The sequence below is a fragment of the Littorina saxatilis genome, linkage group LG6 (genome assembly GCF_037325665.1).
Source record: "Littorina saxatilis isolate snail1 linkage group LG6, US_GU_Lsax_2.0, whole genome shotgun sequence".
Lineage (NCBI taxonomy): Eukaryota > Metazoa > Mollusca > Gastropoda > Littorinimorpha > Littorinidae > Littorina > Littorina saxatilis.
Window position 1 is genome coordinate 30,861,109 of NC_090250.1, and position 20,060 is coordinate 30,881,168.

Consider the following 20,060-nt stretch of genomic DNA (forward strand, 5'->3'; position numbering starts at 1 on the left):
TTCGAGGGACAATGACAATGACAATTCTTTTCTTTTTTTTGAGGGACAATGACAATTCTTTATTTTACGAGGGTAACAAGAGAGAGAGAGAGAGAGAGAGAGAGAGAGAGAGAGAGAGAGAGAGAGAGAGAGAGAGAGAGAGAGAGAGAGAGAGAGAGAGAGAGAGAGAGAGAGAGAGAGAATGTGTGTGTTTGTGCGTGTGTGGATGTGTGTGTGCGTGTGTGTGTGTGTGTGTTTTCAGATTATCCTGCTAGCTACAGTAATATATCGGTTACCCTTAGTTTTAACTCATAGACGTGGAACCTTGACTCTTACGTTCTACTGCTGCACGACAAAGAACGGACCAGTCCGATATAAGTGCAATATGCCTCTAATTCCATCGTGACCATACAGCATACTTGCATTATTCCGTCTTTGGGATTATCTTCGTACGGCGCCTTGGTTAATCCTTAATCCTCTCAGCCTCTAACCCTTACACATTTGCTGTTTGTTTCAACTGGTATGAATTTGGTAGAACCGAGATACTTTTTAACCGGGTCTTGTTGTAATTAAAAGTTCTGTTGTGATATATAGTTCGTTATGTAGACGGGTGAACAATAACAATAAAAATAACAATAACAGCACTTTATTGTCCTTTAAAATATTACACAAAAATGGAAAATTTTCTTCCGCACACCCTGCCTGCCTGTAAACGATTAACATTCCCTGAAATAAAAATAAAGGATATTAGACATTAGCAGAAGTTATTTTTACCTTGAAAACACTAAGATTGTTGAATATTAGGTCATCAGTATTAATTGGGCGAATTCGATTTCGTTACATCTACTTCACAGACCGGCACGGTTGGCCTAGTGGTAAGGCGTCCGCCCCGTGATAGGGAGGTCGTGGGTTCGAACCCCGGCCGGGTCATACCTAAGACTTTAAAATTGGCAATCTAGTGGCTGCTCCGCCTGGCGTCTGGCATTATGGGGTTAGTGCTAGGACTGGTTGGTCCGGTGTCAGAATAATGTGACTGGGTGAGACACGAAGCCTGTGCTGCGACTTCTGTCTTGTGTGTGGCGCACGTTAAATGTCAAAGCAGCACCGCCCTGATATGGCCCTTCGTGGTCGGCTGGGCGTTAAGCAAGCAAACAAAATCTACTTCACGAAGCTCGCTGCACGAAGTTCTGGCGCTGATTTTTCGATGAAAGAAAAAAGACTTCGCGAAGCCTTTACAGTATAAGTCCTTGATCGTGCTGCAAAGTTGGAAGTCTTCCGTTTTTGAAGCACTGTAACGTGATGCCTTTGCCGCCTTCACAAGTAGGACAAAGAAGAGACCATGTTAGAGACAAGCGTTAATTCTGAACCGTTATATCCATAACTTCAAATCTAAGTACATGCATCTGGAAATGTGTGTCATAGTGTCAAAGTGGAACGCGTTATTTATGTTTGCTGTTAACAATAGGCTATGTAGGCGAACACGCTTTTAATGTTAGCAGCGGTCTGAAGTATACAATTAAAGCGTTTGAATGGGTCCGTCTGGTTTCAAGGTAACATTTTATTGATACCATTTTGAACCAGTCTGCACAAAGCAAGACAGTCAATAATTATGGAGGTCACGTGACGTAAGGCAGAAGGATAATCTCTGTTCTAAAATAACGTGTATATATATTTTCTGCGCTTTGTGCCAGCACTGTTTGTGTGTGTGTGTAAATAGTACTGTTGACACGTTTTTATATAGAAGCCTACTGTGGTTCTTGTGCTTAGGCTGTGTATTGGACTGTCACTGTATGCCTGCATTATTAGTTGTCAGTAATTATTACATGTGCTGATTGTTCTCTTTGCCTGCGCGCGTATAGTATGTTGGTTATGTTTGGTCATAGTATGTTTGTTTATGTTTGGTCGTTATCTTTGCCTGTGCGTGTATTGCATGTTTGGTCGTTTTCTTTGCCTGTGCATGTATAGTTTGTTGGTTATGTTTGGTCGGTTTCTTTGCCTGTGCGTGTATAGTATGCTTGGTCGATGTATGTATTGTAAAGCGCTAAGAGTAGACATTTCTAGAATAGCGCTATAAAAGTTTGCATTATTATTATTATTCTGTCACTGAGTCACCGGGAAAAAACACCCACAAAAACACCAGAGTTTTAAAAGGTGGTATTTACGCCTTATGTTTTCCTCTAAGGGCCTATTCATTGAGACTTGGCGTGGTACAGGTAACAATAGTCTCTCAACTTTTCATGGGTCGGTTCTGTGGAAAAAAATTCCCTCTCAAGGTGTCATAAGCGTATCTTTTAAATCTCCATTGGCTTGTTCAGCCGGTCTGAAGAAGTCCTCTTGTTGGTTGTCATGTTATTTTCGGGTCCCAGACACTAGCCAGATGTTGGTATAAAGCAGCGCAATCCCGAAAGCCTCTCAGCTGCCATTTTGTCTGTCAACATTCCCTGAGTGCCAGTAACCTTGGCGACACTGTGACCAGTGTGGTATGCGACTCACTTTCTCTTTTTTCAGTGCTGAGAGCGATTGTTTGCAATCATTTTGTGTTATATTTTTTGTTACCATATTGTTTTATTGACTCATTTATTTGTTTGTTGGCAGGTTTCTTGGTTGGTTTGTCCACTGTACTCTTGATTTAGACAGATTAAGTATGTATGCTTAGTACTGTTTCTTTATATATGCACCTTTCATGGATTCCTTTGCTTTTATCCTCTTTCCCCAAGATCGCCGAATATGGTGGGGAAAATGTACAGCCAAAAGGTGACGACTTGGTGTACACACAATTTGCAGATTGTCTAAGATGACAATAACAGTCACATTGTTAATTGTTTTCGTATAGCTTAGTGCACAATGATTGCACAACTGGTTTGTGTTTTTCGTTCTGTGACACTAATAGTTTTTCTTGTACAGTTATTTTTCTTCTTCTGGCATTTGCCTGATTCAGGTGGCAGTATCGCACACAAGCGTTCAGCCAACAGTTCTTATCGATATGGGAAAAGAAACAGTGACGACAAGTGTGCTGTGTGTGTCAGTCTTTAAAGAAACATCTTGTCCGAACGTTGTGGCGTTCAAGTGGCCGGCCATTTCTTGACCTAGGGCTTTGCTCCTTCGAGTGGTTTGGTCATGGAACCGACTCTCTCTCTCTCTCTCTCTCTCTCTCTCTCTCTCTCTCTCTCTCTCTCTCCCTCTCTCTCTGTCTCTCTCTCTCTGTCTCTCTCTCTCTCTCCCTCTCTCTCGATCTCCCTCTCTCTCTCTCTCTGTCTCTATCTCTCTCTCTCTCTCTCTCTCTCTCTCTCTCTCTCTCTCTCTCTCCCTATTCTATGTGCGTCTGTATTAAGTGTTTGTATAAGGGACAGGTTGTAAGATTAGGCTTATCCTAAAACCTCTATCCTTTGGTAATAAAGTTCAGTTTCAGTTTCAGTTTCCCTCTCTCTCTCTCTGTCTCTCTCTCTCCGCCCCTCTCTCTCTCTCTCTCTCTCTCTCTCTCTCTCTCTCTCTCTCTCTCTCTCTCTCTCTCTCTCTGTGCGCGTTCTGTGCTCTCTGCCAGAACTCTGTTCATTCAACTCCTACCTTCACGACCGGGTGACGGGGGAATTTAACGCCCCCAAAGAATTGGTTTGGCAGCGGCATCTGTTCGCTGACGTTGTGAACTTTATTTATCTTAGGAGATTTTATTATTTTTCTTTTGCTTCACACAAAGATTTGTCTTGCACGAAAAGAGTTAGCTGATTCACAGGACTGAACAAAAGGCGTTGAGGATGTTGCGTCATCTGTTGAAATAAGTCAAGGTATTTTGTGACAATAAGATTGAAGGACCACATGTGGACCGACGTTTAAATGTGAGTGTGCATAGTTAGTCTCTTTCAAATACGCTCTTACATTTTTAGACAAACTCGTTCGAAAAGGTTAAGGACGTAGGACACATTTAGGACGCCTTTTTATCAGCAATATACGAAAAGCTGTGCCAATTAATTGTTATTTTGTCCGTGGTAGTTTTCTTCTTCTCCTTTTTCTTTGTTCTTAGGGTGAAATGTGGTTTGAAAGGGACCAACGAAACCGAGACACCGGTCCCCATCCGTCTGTTGGCTTTTTTCGAGAGCGGTAGAACAGAAACACTTGAGCCGGTAACAACGATTATGTTTGATCATGATGGCGACATTTAGCTGCCAGAGTTATGTGTCACACCGCTAGAAGAAGACGCTCGCGTGTGTCTGTGTGTTTGTGTGTGTGATACTGTGAACAATTGTGCTCAACACAACAGGACATACTGAACAAGTGGAAATCTTTCCCCGTTCTGAAAGGATCGATCAGGTTTGAAACAAATATCAGCCACCTCTTCGTGAGCTCTTATAAGGTTTCGTTAATGGTGTGAAGACCGTTCTTTACGGCATGTCTTGGAAGGCCTTTTATTTCTTGTCGCCGAGATTTCTAGATATTTGGGTGGACGTATGTGCGGACCTGTTTTGTTTGTGTTATTCCTTGCAAGGTTAATATTATGATTTTTGTTCAAGGACCTCTAGAGTCGCTAATATTTTGGGAATCATCGTTGTTTCTCCGTGCAGTTACACCTTAAAGGTTAAAATTGGGATTTCTTCAATCCAGCCATAAATATATATGTGTGTGTGTGTGTGTATGTAAGTGTGTGTGTGTGTGTGTGTGTGTGTGTGTGCGTGTGTGTGTGAGCGTGCGTGAGTGCGTGCGTGCGTGCGTGTGTGTGTGGGTGTATGTTTGGCCTAGGTTTGTTCGTCCCGACTGTGTGAATACGTAATGATCGGTCAATTGTAAAACCTTTTCTAAAGCATTAAGCTTTGTCGGGAGCACTGTGTTCTGTCTAGCTTCCTCGGCTTACTGCTGACATTGACTTATTTCGTCTTTCAGGATTTTTTGTAATTCTTGAAGAGAGTTTAATGCACTTTGTTCATGTGTTGCTGCCCAACAACACCGGTATCCCGTTTCTCTTTATCACGCCGAGGGCTGAATTATTGACAGGGCCTTGCAGTGCAGGGACTGTTAACTGTCTTTTGTTCATTATTTATTAAGAACGAATACAAAACAATGTCACTGTACGCGGAGAGAAAATACTGTGAGGGACGAAGCACTGATTTCCTCTGTAGACAATGCTAGAATATTTTAAAGTGTAGTTCTTGGGTTAATTTTTAAGGGCGGTTGTATTTTAGTGAGTAAATCGTGTTTTTCGTCTAAATTGTAAATGTAATTACAGTGTCCTATGCGGTTTACTTGTGCAGTCGAATGAGATGTAGAAAAAATAAAATTGGTCATGTTAAGATATATACACTATATGTACGTGTATTTACAAAATTTGTAGCTTACAGCAGAAAAGTAAGGTATCAAATTGTGCACCTCCCTCCCCCCTCCCCCCTTTTCAGGATAGCCGTTTATTTTAAATGAGCAGTAAAACAATTTTATGATTACTGAACATTACCATGTCCTGTAGGAGAAGAACGATTTAAAAAAAAAAATCAGTAAGCGGCGATAACTTTCCATCGTAGGAAACCGCCAGGCAAACTACTCAGCTTTCCTTTTACTCACGGTGGTATTCAGGGGACATTAAACATGCATTCCTTCCAGTTGTGTAAAGGCTTATGCTCACCATCAAAGATATGTCCAGGCTTTTACGTGGGATAAGCGTCTGGCATTATGGGGTTAGTGCTAGGACTGGTTGGTCCGGTGTCAGAATAATGTGACTGGGTGAGACATGAAGCCTATGCTGCGACTTCTGTCTTGTGTGTGGCGCACGTTATATGTCAAAGCAGCACCGCCCTGATATGGCCCTTCGTGGTCGGCTGGGCGTTAAGCAAACAAACAAACAAACAAACAAACAAACAAACAAACAAACAAACAAACGTGGGATAAGACCATCCCTCCACTAAGACACATACCAAAAATCAACACCCTGACTGCTTGCTGTGGAGAGTTGAATTTTCTGGGTTGAATGAATATCTTGAAAGCCACTAGTTGCTGTTACGAAATTGATTCATAAAAACATCCCCACTGTGCACAGAGCTGTTAGTTTTTGGTATGTGTCCAAGTGGAGAAATGAGCTTATCCCATGTAAAAGTCAGGACAGATCAGAGGCGGTGAACTTAACTGTTTACACGGGAAGGAGCTTGTCTGTAAGTTAACGGATGCTCGTATTCCGTATAAGAGCACGAACAGATCTTTGTTTGACGGTGCAGATGATATTTTATACAGGGGAGGATTGGGTTTTTTTTTAACAAAAAAATAATAGATAATACTAGTACGGTACTTCACTGTTGTTAATTAATTCTCAGTAAAATCCACTACAAAGGCAAGATGACACAGAGGGTGGCTTAGAAGGCAAAATACGTAACAAAGCCTCTTGGGGATGTAGTGTCTCCACTAAAAGGCTGCCGACAGAGCTATTGTCTCATCAATCTATTGATCGGGAAGGTGTGTTTTCCTCCCGAGGTTGGGAGTAGGCCTTGGGGGGTCTGTTCGGTTTCTGGGAGAGTTAGATTCTTTTGGTGCTGGTTGATTTGATGGCAGGTGATTGAAGTCGGGATTTGTTATCTTGGGTGAGAGATTTTCGATCAATATTTGATCGTATAAGGGTGGGAGTTTTTGTGGTGTGTGTGTAGGGTGGAAGGTGGGGGATATGGTGGGGTGGGGATGGGGATGTTTGGGTGTTTGTGTGTGTGTGTGAGTATGTGTGGGTGTGGGTGTGTGTGGGTGCGGTGTGGGTGTGTGTGTGTGTGTGTGTGCGGTGCGTGTGTGTGTGTGTGTGTGTACGCGCGTACGTGCGTGCTTGTGGGCGTGCGTACATGTTTGTTTGCACGAGGAGACACATATATATACACGACATTGTAACGACTCACTGATAAACATAGTAATAAAGACCGCACTTGCTTAAAACTTTCGTTTCCTTTTTTTCTTATGTAAGACTATAGGGCCTAATTTGCACCCTCGGTCAACTTCCAACACCCGTCTCTACTTTTCCAAACGTTTGATCTCACGAAAACTTGTTAACTCATATCACTCTTTACGGAATTTATACACACCTATGGGACCTTTAAAAACCTGTGCACCTGGTTTTCATTACTAGCGTGTCGTTAGGTAAAAGAGCTCTTTGACGCGCTTTCAGCCAGTGTGTGTTTTGTATAGGATTTCGAGGTTTTCGCATTTTAAACATGCCTGAATTGCCTTTTCGGTTGCCTCATTAACTTGACAACAGCCCTCTGCCGTGACGGGTACAAAGGAGGCTGTGTTGGCACAGAAAGACAAAACGGGCCGGATTTCAAGGGTTGTGCTTATTGATGGTGTATTTGGCGTGTCACAGAACCAGTTATTGCCCATTAGGCGTGCGGTAGTCTATTCAGAACACTGCTGTTTGGTTTAAACAAGTTTATTCAGTAAATTTCATTAGAATATTGCCGCATACATGAAATAAGGAACATGGAGCACAACAAGCTAGGCTTATGAGCGTACTCTTAAAAAGCAAATGAAATTTGGCGGACGAATGTAATATAACAAGTTTGAAATAATGTCAAAATAATAATTGTGAATTATGGTAGACAATCATATAACAATAAAAGGAACAAAAAACACAATGCTAAACTAACAACAGTACTCACACGCGCTCGCACACTCACTCGCACACACACAATGACTTCCACATGGTAGAAAATAGAACACAGCTGTTTGAAAGGGGTTTTATTTTGGACGGACGGGGATGGGGGGGGGGGGGGGCACAGTGATGGGGGCGAGGGGGAGGTCAGGGGGGGTGTTGTAAGGAGATTAAGAAAACAATAACAATAACCTTGCACCACACTCGCTCCAACCGTTACTCACCCATTTCCCTGTCACGACACCATTCACTCACCCTTTTCCCTGTCACGACACCATTCACTCACCCTTTTCCCTGTCACGACACAATTCACTCACCCTTTTCCCTGTCACGACACCCATTCACTCACCCTTTTCCCTGTCACGACACCATTCACTCACCCTTTTCCCTGTCACGACACCCATTCACTCACCCTTTTCCCTGTCACGACACCCATTCACTCACCCTTTTCCCTGTCACGACACCCATTCACTCACCCTTTTCCCTGTCACGACACCCATTCACTCACCCTTTTCCCTGTCACGACACCCATTCACTCACCCTTTTCCCTGTCACGACACCCATTCACTCACCCTTTTCCCTGTCACGACACCCATTCACTCACCCTTTTCCCTGTCACGACACCCATTCACTCACCCTTTTCCCTGTCACGACACCCATTCACTCACCCTTTTCCCTGTCACGACACCCATTCACTCACCCTTTTCCCTGTCACGACACCATTCACTCAGCCTTTTCCCTATCACGACACCATTCACTCACCCTTTTCCCTGTCACGACACCATTCACTCAACCTTTTCCCTATCACGACACCATTCACTCACCCTTTTCCCTGTCACGACACCATTCACTCACCCTTTTCCCTATCACGACACCATTCACTCACTCTTTTTCCTATCACGACACCCATTTACTCACCCTTTTCCCTGTCACGACACCATTCACTCACCCTTTTCCCTGTCACGACACCATTCACTCACCCTTTTCCCTGTCACGACACCCATTCACTCACCCTTTTCCCTGTCATGACACCCATTCACTCACCCTTTTCCCTGTCACGACACCCATTCACTCACCCTTTTCCCTGTCACGACACCCATTTACTCACCCTTTTCCCTGTCACGACACCCATTCACTCACCCTTTTCCCTATCACGACACCCATTCACTCACCCTTTTCCCTGTCACGACACCATATCACTCACCCACGTGTCCCAAGCCCACCCCACTGCTTTTTATCATCCCCAGGATATGAACTGCCCCCCGCTATGCCGTACGTATTCTGGTATTTGCACAACAGCATTTGAAGACATCAAAGCATCAAAGTACGAAATGAAATATGAAGCCCCGTAATCGATATTTAATTAGCTGTGAAATATTGAAAATGTCATCACACTTGCAAGAACACACCCCTGAATTTATCCTTTGATACCTGTAAGAAAAAAAGGCTTTGATCGCATATATTTTGTAATTTATGACTAGTCAGTATCACCGCCAAATGTTCCTTTCGCCACCCGGATTTAGATAAAGACACGTGGCCAATAACAGTACAAGTAAGTTAGCCCCTAATGGCTCTGTATTTTGATTTAAAGTTGGGAGGTTCGTTTCATATTCTTTCACTGATATTATGACAGAAAGGATTATTATGCAACAATGTCTTGATAAAGAAACAGTTGCGTGCGCGAGAGACTGTACAGAGCTGTACACCTATTGTGTCATCTGCTTTCAGTTTTACTCTGTTATGTGTGGGTCACCAAACACAAACTGAAAGCCAGGGAGTGTGGATGGGGGGGGGGGGGGTAACATTCTTTATTCCAGACGTTGTATCCTCGCGTCGGCCATCAATTTCCACGACTAAATAAACCAGTAGCAAGATTTACATCGAAACACATTGATTTTTCAACCGGATTGAAAGTCCCCAGCCAGCTCGACAGGCTAAAACCACTCAACCACCAATGCTTTTCCCATTTCATAGATTTAAATCCCAATTCGTTGTATTAGTTTGCATGGCTTTCGCTTTTCGAAGGCTATTGGCATCGATTTTTTGTGTGTGAAATCCGTTTTTAATAGGTCTAACCAGGTGCGCAGAAGAATCATTCGACAGACTTAGTAGACTTGTAAGTGATTCAAGACGCTTTTTGTAACGTATCGTAAGTCGTGGTTAATGACAAAACCTGCTTGGCAAGTTTGAAGGAAGAGCGGTGCATTAACTTGGGAAGAAAACAGTACCGTTTGCATCTGCCTGAGGTTGAATGTCTTTTGTGTGGCCTACAATCTCGGAAGGTTTTTATGTTAGTGTTGCTGTTGCTACCCCCCTGGTGGAGTTTGTGTAATATACGTCGTCAAGGAATCTGTCTTTTTTGTCGATAATGTTAGAAGACGTGTGTGTGTGTGTGTGTGTGTGTGTGTGTGTGTGTGTGTGTGTGTGTTTGTGTGTTTGTGTGTGTGTGTGTGTGTGTGTGTGTGTGTGTGTGTGTGTGTGATTGAGAGAGAGAGAGAAAGCAGACAGAGAGACAGACAGAGAAAAAAAGAAAGAGAGAGAGAGAGAGAGAGAGAGAGAGAGAGAGAGAGAGAGAGAGAGAGAGAGAGAGAGTGTGATGGCTTTTTAAAGGGTTAAAACTTTATCGTTAAAAGAATTTGATGCTGAGAAATAACCTAAATTTTTGTATATGAAACGTTCGGCTAATATTAAACACGCAAGTCAACAGAATAATAATAATAATAATAAATGAGCATTTATATAGCGCAACATCATAACTTTACAATTATGCTCTTTGCGCTTGACACATTTAAAATTAAAAACACAGTTATACAAGCATTTACATCTACATTCATAGTCAACAACGCTTAATTAAAAGCATACACCATCACACATACATTACAAAAGATTCTTCCACTAACTTAGTAATAAAAACATGAATAAAATAGGTAGTAAAAAACAAGGAAATACCAGCTGAATACCCTTAATCAAACAGAACATGTTATCAACAATGCTGAAAACAGTCCTAGATGTTTATAAAAATTATCACTAAAACAACAAATACACTACATGCAGCCTACTGATGGACTGAGAAAACAAAATCAGGGGTTGTATTTCTTGAAGAGGTGCGTTTTAAGTGCTCGTTTGAATGCTTGGGGTGACTGAGAATACAGTAGGATTTCTGATCAGGATTTCGGGTAAAGTCGTTTGTGTTTACCGACACATTTTATTAAGTCAACATGCGCTTTAAGAACTGTTTTACGAGTATACTAATGCGAACGACTTACATCCTTACGTCTACAACTGTAGAACTGTTTTTGCACCATTAAAAAGGCTCGTGTTCTGTGGAAGTGCCTGAGGATTTGCCCCTACTTGGAGCACGAACAAACAGGCCTGAGTAGAAGGGTCAACAGTGGTTTGAGTTTAGAGCACACACACACGGTGCTATGCCTATGGCTTGTAGTGAAGACCTTAGTGGGCTATTTCTGTCAGGACGAAGCTCCACACGTGCATTTTGGCACTGATCGTATTGGTGGACATGGCCCAGTTGAGAAAACGAAAAAAGATTTTTTTATACATGAAATAGAATGAACGAATAAGTACGTACATGATAATTAAAAAATGATAAATCAATCAAATCAAATTTATAATCCAATCTATCAGCGTACAGGAAATGAACTTGTCGAAATTCACGCAGAAATCTGTCGGGAAGACAACATTTTATGTTTAAATTATTCTATATTCAGACCACAACCGGACGGAGTTATTTCCGATATTCATCTATTTAAGGAAGGCCTTACAGGCGAACGTGTCATGCATTGAGTTGGGCTAAATTATTATGTCTGTTTCCTCAGTGGACCATACGGCGTACGTTGTTGTCAAGACAATGTGTGAAGGACTCTCAATGCTCACCTTGAGACGATTACCTTGATGTGTATGAGTGGGCAGTTGACCCGGGTGAAACTTGACCAAAGTCGGGGCGAGATAATGTCTGTGTGTATATACAGGAACAAATATTCAAAGTTTTGACACAGTCAAACATTCTGCATAAGGCCAACTGAGGCCACTGCTGTGGGTTTGCCGGATTGTTTCTCAGTCTGAGCTTGATGCCAGCTTTTTGCTGATGCCTGTTTGTTCAAAGAAGATCAGATTTTCAGGAGAAAGGTTCTAAATATCGGTACAATTTACAACGATATACAGCTTGGTGCATGGTATTTCACTAACAGAATACACAAATAGTCAGATTTCCCGATGAATCAAACCAGATCCCAGTCACGTGTACAGTTCAGTAACCAACACTGCCGCCTAAAAGCCCCCTCTCGATAACAGGCCGGAGGAATGTATTGTAACTGTTTCATTTACATTGAGCTCTTGAACCCACTCAGGCTGGTATTTCATAGAACCTCAGAGGTGAACACGTGGGCAATATGAACTCAAAAGTGTCTGGCATTTTTTTGCGAGTTGTATCATCGCGGTCAGAGTTTATGTTGGACTAAATGTGTCCCTTTGTAGTTGGTAAGCTGAATCGCGGGCTATAACGAGAGCGTTTAGTTCAGAACCAAGAGAGGTGGTAAAAATTCAGAATTTTTGTGCAAAAGTGCAGAGTGGGGAAATTTTGTTCAATTAATTTCGTAACTGACACCAGTGTGAACATGTGGAATTAATTCAGGCTAACAAATGTCCACTCTGCACAGAGCACAGCCAGGCTGTTGACAGTGGTTCCAGTGGAAGGATGCTCTGATTGCGTGCAAACTGTCTGGACAGATGTGGTGGTTGACATGATCGCTCACACGGGAAGGAATTTGCCTACTTACTTTCTTCCCGTTATGCCGGTTGGCATGTAGGGCAGCAACACAGGACCTCCACTCCTGTCTGTTCTGGGCGAGTCTCTGGATGGTACCCCTTAAATGGTGCAGGATCTTACGGGAAGGAATGCATGATATAAAGGCGCACTCCTTCTTGTGAAAACATTCGGGCTCACCATCTCAGATCTGGCCAGGCTTGTACATGGGATAAGACCACCCCTCCACTCGGTCACATACAAAAAATTAACAGCCTGGCTGCTCTTTCTGCACAGTTAGATTTTTTTTACAAATACATTTCGTAAATGTCACAAGTGACTTTTTAAGAAATAATTGATTAAAAACACACACACACACACACACACACACACACACACACACACACACACACACACACACACACACACACACACACACACACACACACATACGGCAAATAGTCAGGGTGTTGATTTTTGGTATGTGACCAAGTAGAGGGATGGTCCCATCTTATGTAAAAAAAAAAATAAAAAAAATTAAACAACTTTGGCAAGATCTGAGATGCTGAGTGAAGAAGTGTGCCTTGAAAGTACATTCTACTTTAACTAAGAACCACTTATCGTGGACTGTGTAGATACGATAGATAAGACAGCAGATCTAGAGTGTCGAGGACCGGCACGGTTGGCCTAGTGGTAGGGCGTCCGCCCCGTGATCGGGAGGTCGTGGGTTCGAACCCCGGCCGGGTCATACCTAAGACTTTAAAATTGGCAATCTAGTGGCTGCTCCGCCTGGCGTCTGGCATTATGGGGTTTGTGCTAGGACTGGTTGGTACGGTGTCAGAATAATGTGACTGGGTGAGACATGAAGCCTGTGCTGCGACTTCTGTCTTGTGTGTGGCGCACGTTATATGTCAAAGCAGCACCGTGGTCGGCTGGGCGTTAAGCAAACAAACGAGGACATTCAAATCGCAGGCACGCACCATGCTCTTTCTTCTTAGTTTGGGAGGAGAAGGTTTATTAAACTACTGTATATTGTTATCCGCCGTTTATTGGCAACAGCAATCGTTGCACTTCAAGTAAGCTAGGTATTCTTTAGGCGAACGTGAGAGGAGTCTATCTTATTGAACGGACAGGAGAATACACTTGACTAGTGGTACCCGTGCTACGCACTTTGTGTGCTGCGCATGCGATGTCATTTTGTTGGTTATGTGCTTGTGAAAATGTTGTTTGCACCCCTCCCCCCCCCCCCCCGCACATTATCCCGCATATAATGAATTATATTCTCTTGGTGAAAAATAAAATGTTAACCCTTACACCGGTGCAATTCTGTAACACATGTTACATAGCCACTGGTGAATTAACAGAGAGAAAAATAACAAAAAACAGTCATATAGGTTTTCGCATCAATGGGAGGTAATCGGAACTGACCAAAAAGACTGCGCGACCGCACGCGACTATACAAACAAACAAAATAAAATACAGCAGGTATGACGTTTGCATGAATCCATGATTACGTCTACATGAACAACAGTGATAAAAGTGCGCATCTCTTCCCAGCCGTGCAGCGCTTTGAAAGTTGGAAGCATTAAAATTTAAACGGGTAAAAAGCCATCGTGAAGATACGAAAAAAAGTATGACGTCTAAAATACTTAATGATTCAAACGCATAGTATAACATATGTAATTGACAACATTGACAACAGAAAATATATACATGGTTCACACACACAATCGAGTGCACACATCCATCCATGCTTATTTAAAGTCATGTACACACACACACACATACATACATGGCATCAAGCAACACACAATTAAATGACACATAAGGAATATGGAAAACGTATAATGGACATGAACATGGCAAGTAATTTACACCGTTACCTACTACGACGAAAATACAGTTTAACGACCTCTCTGCTTAGAGCAATTTGGGTCAAAGATATCAGAGCCGAAGCTCTACGATGTGTGCCTGGGTTACCTACTATAAAATTGATGATATATATATACCACTCACTTGCTATTCGCCTAAAAGCTTGCGGTGTGCTGTGACACATATAAGAAACCAGAAGAAAAAAGGACTTTACTTTGGCGAAAAGAGCATATGCTGCTTATTTTTGTACATAACTGCTATAACTGTATTTTTTCCGAACACTTACATGTAAAAAACATAGAGATATATCTTACCATTTCACTAAGACAGCCAAAATAACGGTCAAATTAAGGGGAGATCATGATGACGTACATGTCTATGGTTGCACCGGGGGAAAATATTTAGTCGCTGGAACCTATAAGGTATAACACATGTTACATAGCCACTGGTGAATTAACAGAGAGAAAAATAACAAAAAACAGTCATATAGGTTTTCGCATCAATGGGAGGTAATCGGAACTGACCAAAAAGACTGCGCGACCGCACGCGACTATACAAACAAACAAAATAAAATACAGCAGGTATGACGTTTGCATGAATCCATGATTACGTCTACATGAACAACAGTGATAAAAGTGCGCATCTCTTCCCAGCCGTGCAGCGCTTTGAAAGTTGGAAGCATTAAAATTTAAACGGGTAAAAAGCCATCGTGAAGATACGAAAAAAAGTATGACGTCTAAAATACTTAATGATTCAAACGCATAGTATAACATATGTAATTGACAACATTGACAACAGAAAATATATACATGGTTCACACACACAATCGAGTGCACACATCCATCCATGCTTATTTAAAGTCATGTACACACACACACACATACATACATGGCATCAAGCAACACACAATTAAATGACACATAAGGAATATGGAAAACGTATAATGGACATGAACATGGCAAGTAATTTACACCGTTACCTACTACGACGAAAAGGACTTTACTTTGGCGAAAAGAGCATATGCTGCTTATTTTTGTACATAACTGCTATAACTGTATTTTTTCCGAACACTTACATGTAAAAAACATAGAGATATATCTTACCATTTCACTAAGACAGCCAAAATAACGGTCAAATTAAGGGGAGATCATGATGACGTACATGTCTATGGTTGCACCGGGGGAAAATATTTAGTCGCTGGAACCTATAAGGTATAACACATGTTACATAGCCACTGGTGAATTAACAGAGAGAAAAATAACAAAAAACAGTCATATAGGTTTTCGCATCAATGGGAGGTAATCGGAACTGACCAAAAAGACTGCGCGACCGCACGCGACTATACAAACAAACAAAATAAAATACAGCAGGTATGACGTTTGCATGAATCCATGATTACGTCTACATTAACAACAGTGATAAAAGTGCGCATCTCTTCCCAGCCGTGCAGCGCTTTGAAAGTTGGAAGCATTAAAATTTAAACGGGTAAAAAGCCATCGTGAAGATACGAAAAAAAGTTTGACGTCTAAAATACTTAATGATTCAAACGCATAGTATAACATATGTAATTGACAACAGAAAATATATACATGGTTCACACACACAATCGAGTGCACACATCCATCCATGCTTATTTAAAGTCATGTACACACACACACACATACATACATGGCATCAAGCAACACACAATTAAATGACACATATGGAATATGGAAAACGTATAATGGACATGAACATGGCAAGTAATTTACACCGTTACCTACTACGACGAAAATACAGTTTAACGACCTCTCTGCTTAGAGCAATTTGGGTCAAAGATATCAGAGCCGAAGCTCTACGATGTGTGCCTGGGTGAAGATGAGCAACAACAACAAAAACACAAAAAAAAAACAAAACAAAAAAAAAAAAAAAAAAAACCTTTTACTTTCCGCAATGGAAATGCTGGAAGAACAGGATTTAAAATCAATTCCTTGCAGGGGATACACGATTGTAGAGATATATTCTTTCATTCCGAGGTAGAAATGCTTTTGTATTCAAGAAACGTGGAACGTTGCTATTCCGGAAGGGAATTGATTTGATTTGTTGGTACTTTAGAATAAAATTGTGAAAGTGGCATCCGACTGATCATGGCAAAGGAGTGAGTGTCAGACCAAGGAGGGTCGTGGTGGAGAAGCCGAGGCACCCTCTACGTACTTGTGGATTCGGCGGCTAGTCAACTGGCGAAAAGCAAACCCGGTCCTCCCTAGGACCTATACTGGCCGGTTAAAAACATATGTACAGGGCTGCGACTTTATGTCGGTTTATTCATCAACGCCTTTATGGCACCCTCTGTCTACAGAGGCATGGGAAGGGGGTCAGGTGAGGAGGCCAGAGATGTGTCTCTGTAACCCCCTCTGGGGTGGGGGTGAGAAAAAGAGGATAGGCTATTTACACTGTCATACACAGTCGTTCGCATACTCTCGCACAGCTACAAAGGCCACCCTCCTCCTCCCAAAAGAGACGGACGTCTCAGATATGGTAGGCAGAGGCTGGCTGTCTAATCTAATATATACACCTAAGGTGACACATGGAGTATATGAATGTAACGTGGCATTAACTATAAGCCTAGCGCACGGGACACACGCGACCTCGGCCCCGCCGGCGGAAACACGGCAGGTGGGCGAGTGCAGCGAAGGAAATGATTTGTTCATAATAAAAATAATAGTAATAACAATAATAATAATAATAGTAAATAATTAAAGAGTAAGGAATAACTTACAAGTGCACGGGCCACACGCGATTTCGGCCCCGTCGGCGGAAAACACGGCAGGTGGGCAGGTGCAGCGAAGGAAGTGGTTGGTTCATAATAATAATAATAATAATAATAGCAATAATAGTAGTAATAGCAAATAGTTTGTAGCTTAATGAAGTAAGGTGTGCTATGCCGAGATCATCCAGCTAGATTAATATGTAGACCTAAGATACACTCATAATACATGTAACGTAGAACATTTACTAACAATAAACACATAGACATTTACTATTGATATAAACATAGATACACATAGTTTAATATGGGGAACCTTAGATGGTTGTGGTACGAGGGAAGAAAAGAAAAAGAAAAAAAAAAAAAGATAGAGGGTCGGGAACCCTGTCCTTTCCAGGGCCAAGGCTCTACCAACAGACCTCTGGGTTCCTTGTCCTTTCGACGGTTGGCAGCAGGAGGGAGGATTGGGGGGAGGTCCTTCTAAGGTCTGAACTGGATCTGGCTGGGCCTATGCCTCCAGCAACCTCAGAGCCATTTGGCCACAGACGATTTCAGGAATGGGGGTGGGCCTGACAGGATGGGGTGTTTGGGGGTATCCTTCGAAAGTCTGAACTGGTTCTGGCTGGGCCTGCATCTCCAGCATCCTCAGAACCATTTGGCAACAGACGATTTCAGGATGGAACGGGTCAAGGTTCTCATCGGTATCAGGCCGAGGGACTGATGAGGTCGGAGGAAGTCGTGTAGACTTAGTCCGTGGGAAGTCCTGTACTGGGAGAGTGTTGCCATCTCCGGGGTCAGAGGTTGGCAACCTGCGAAGAGGTGGTGGAAGTCTAGGGCCATTCCACATTCGCAGCGGGGGAAGGTGAAGGAGTAGTAGGAGCTCACGGTGCGAATGCGCCGGAGCAGCTGCATCTCCTTCAGGGGGAACGGGTGATGGTGGCCCTTTCTGTCCGGAGGCAGCGCTAGCCATCCGTGCTTTGTGCATCTTTCCTTGAGGGTCTCGCCATACCCTTTTCTCACAGCCTTAGCCAGTTTGCCTTTCGCTTCTGTGACCGAATATTTCAGGTCTAGGACCGGGCCCTCGGAGAGGGCCGCGGCTTTTGCTGCCCTGTCAGCCAGGTCATTGCCCCTGATGCCTGTGTGGGATGGTAACCACATGAGAACGAGGTCGGTGCCCCGAACCATAATTTGGTGACATAGAGCCTGGATTTCCATGCGGAGTTCTGGTCTGTTGCCTGTCTCGCTTGCCAGCGCTTGCAAGGAGGATTTCGAGTCTGAGAGGATTGCCACTCCCATGGGTATGGCCATGTTGTCGTTCACGTGGGAGCAGGCCATGAGAATGGCATACATCTCCGCCGTGAAGATACTGACCCCCTCGTTTAGTTTATATTTTCGCACCAAGTTGAACTCTGGGATCGCAAAAGCACAACCCACCTCGCCGTTGTCCAGGACAGAGCCGTCCGTGTAGACTTTGAGGTAGTTGCGGAGCCTGCCGTCCAGAATCTCCTTGGCCATGGTCGCTAGGAGGAGTGGGTTCTTCTTTTTGGAAACTGCGTCGCCATACGTGTGGCTGATCTGTGGCTTTTCGATCAGCCATGATGGGTACGGATTGGTTGGCAGCTCAGCCATTCGTGTCTGGTCAATTTGGCACTGGGTCAGTACATCTATGGTATGGTCGTGGAGGGTTTTGTACCGCTCCGCCAAGCATGTTTTCTTTTCTTTCCAGGTCTCGTGCCAGGAGGTTTGTGTCGGATGGAAGGTTGCCGTGAACACTTCCTGTACAGTGTTGGGTACAGCCGATGCTCGAGCAACGAACTGAGCGCAGCGGAGGTGACATTCTTCCTTCAGGGGGATCATGCCTGCTTCCTGATAGGCGAGACAGTTTATGGCCCCTTTTGGAACGCCCAGAGCCAGTTTTAAGGCTGAGAGCTCCAGGCGTTCCAGTTTGTTCCAGAGGCTTTGTGGCATGCTGAAGTAGGCTTCTTGTCCGTATGTTAGTCTGGAGCGGACCAGCGCCTTTACCAGGTGCACAAGGGCTTTACCAGCTGCCCAGGTCTGAGATTTTAGAACCTTGATCAGGTTGACTGATCGTCGGGCTTTGACAATTAGAGAGTCGATGTGTTGTTGCCAGATCAGATCATCAGAGATCGTGACCCCAAGAAACTTTGCAGTTTTGCTTGGTTTGATTTGCATTCCGTTTAGGGTCAGGTGGTACTGGGCTTTGAGCCCCCTTCTTCTTGTGAACACCAGGAACACTGTCTTCTCGTGTGAGAGTTCAAAGCCGTTTGCAAGCATATACTTTGCGATCTTGTCAATTTGCGCTTGATACTTGAGTCTGTTCTGCTCAGTCATGTGGTGTCTGACTGGTTCCATCCAGAAGGCTAGGTCATCTGCGTACAGAGACATTGTTCCTCCTTCCAGGCCAATCTGACCAATATCGTGAAGCATCAAGCTGAAGAGGATGGGGGCAATGATGCTCCCCTGAGGTACGCCCATATCAATGGAGTGAGACTTAGAGACAGACTGTCCGACCCTGACCGCCAGGGTCCTGTCTCTGAGGAATTCCTGGACGAAGCCCAGTATTCTGCCTGATAAGCCCAGCTTCCGAAGGAGAAGGCACAAATCCGCGCGGTTTGGTCACAGGAATCGAAAAACCACCGAAAACCCTACCAGTATTATATAGTAGATTATGGAAAGCTGGCATATCATACATGCCGATCCTAAGTGAATTGTAAGTGTCAAAGAGAGATTCCAGGGTACTGTTAATTTGATGGAAGCTACACGACTTGGTAAGCAGGGTTGTATGTGTGTGTGGGGAGAGAGAGAGAGGGAGAGAGAGAGAGAGAGAGAGAGAGAGAGGAGAGAGAGAGAGAGAAAGAGAGAGGGAGAGAGACAGAGAGAGAAAGAGACAGAAAGAGAAAGAGAGAGAGAGAGAGAGAGGGAGAGAGAGAGGGAGAGAGAGAGAGAAAGAGAGAGAAAGAGAGAGAGAGAAAGAGAGAGAGAGAAAGAGAGAGAGAGAGAGAGAGAGCGCGTCGTGCAGGGGGCGGAGATGATATTCAAATCTACAAAGATATCATCGATTCGGTAACCCGCACACCTTTTAA

General features: G+C 43.4%; 1 protein-coding gene across 2 annotated transcripts in view; it reads left to right on the forward strand.

Moving 5' to 3' along the window:
- Nucleotides 1-20,060, forward strand: part of LOC138968998 (uncharacterized) — a 71,880-nt gene that overhangs the window by 17,787 nt on the left and 34,033 nt on the right. The gene's annotated exons all lie outside the window — the stretch shown is intronic.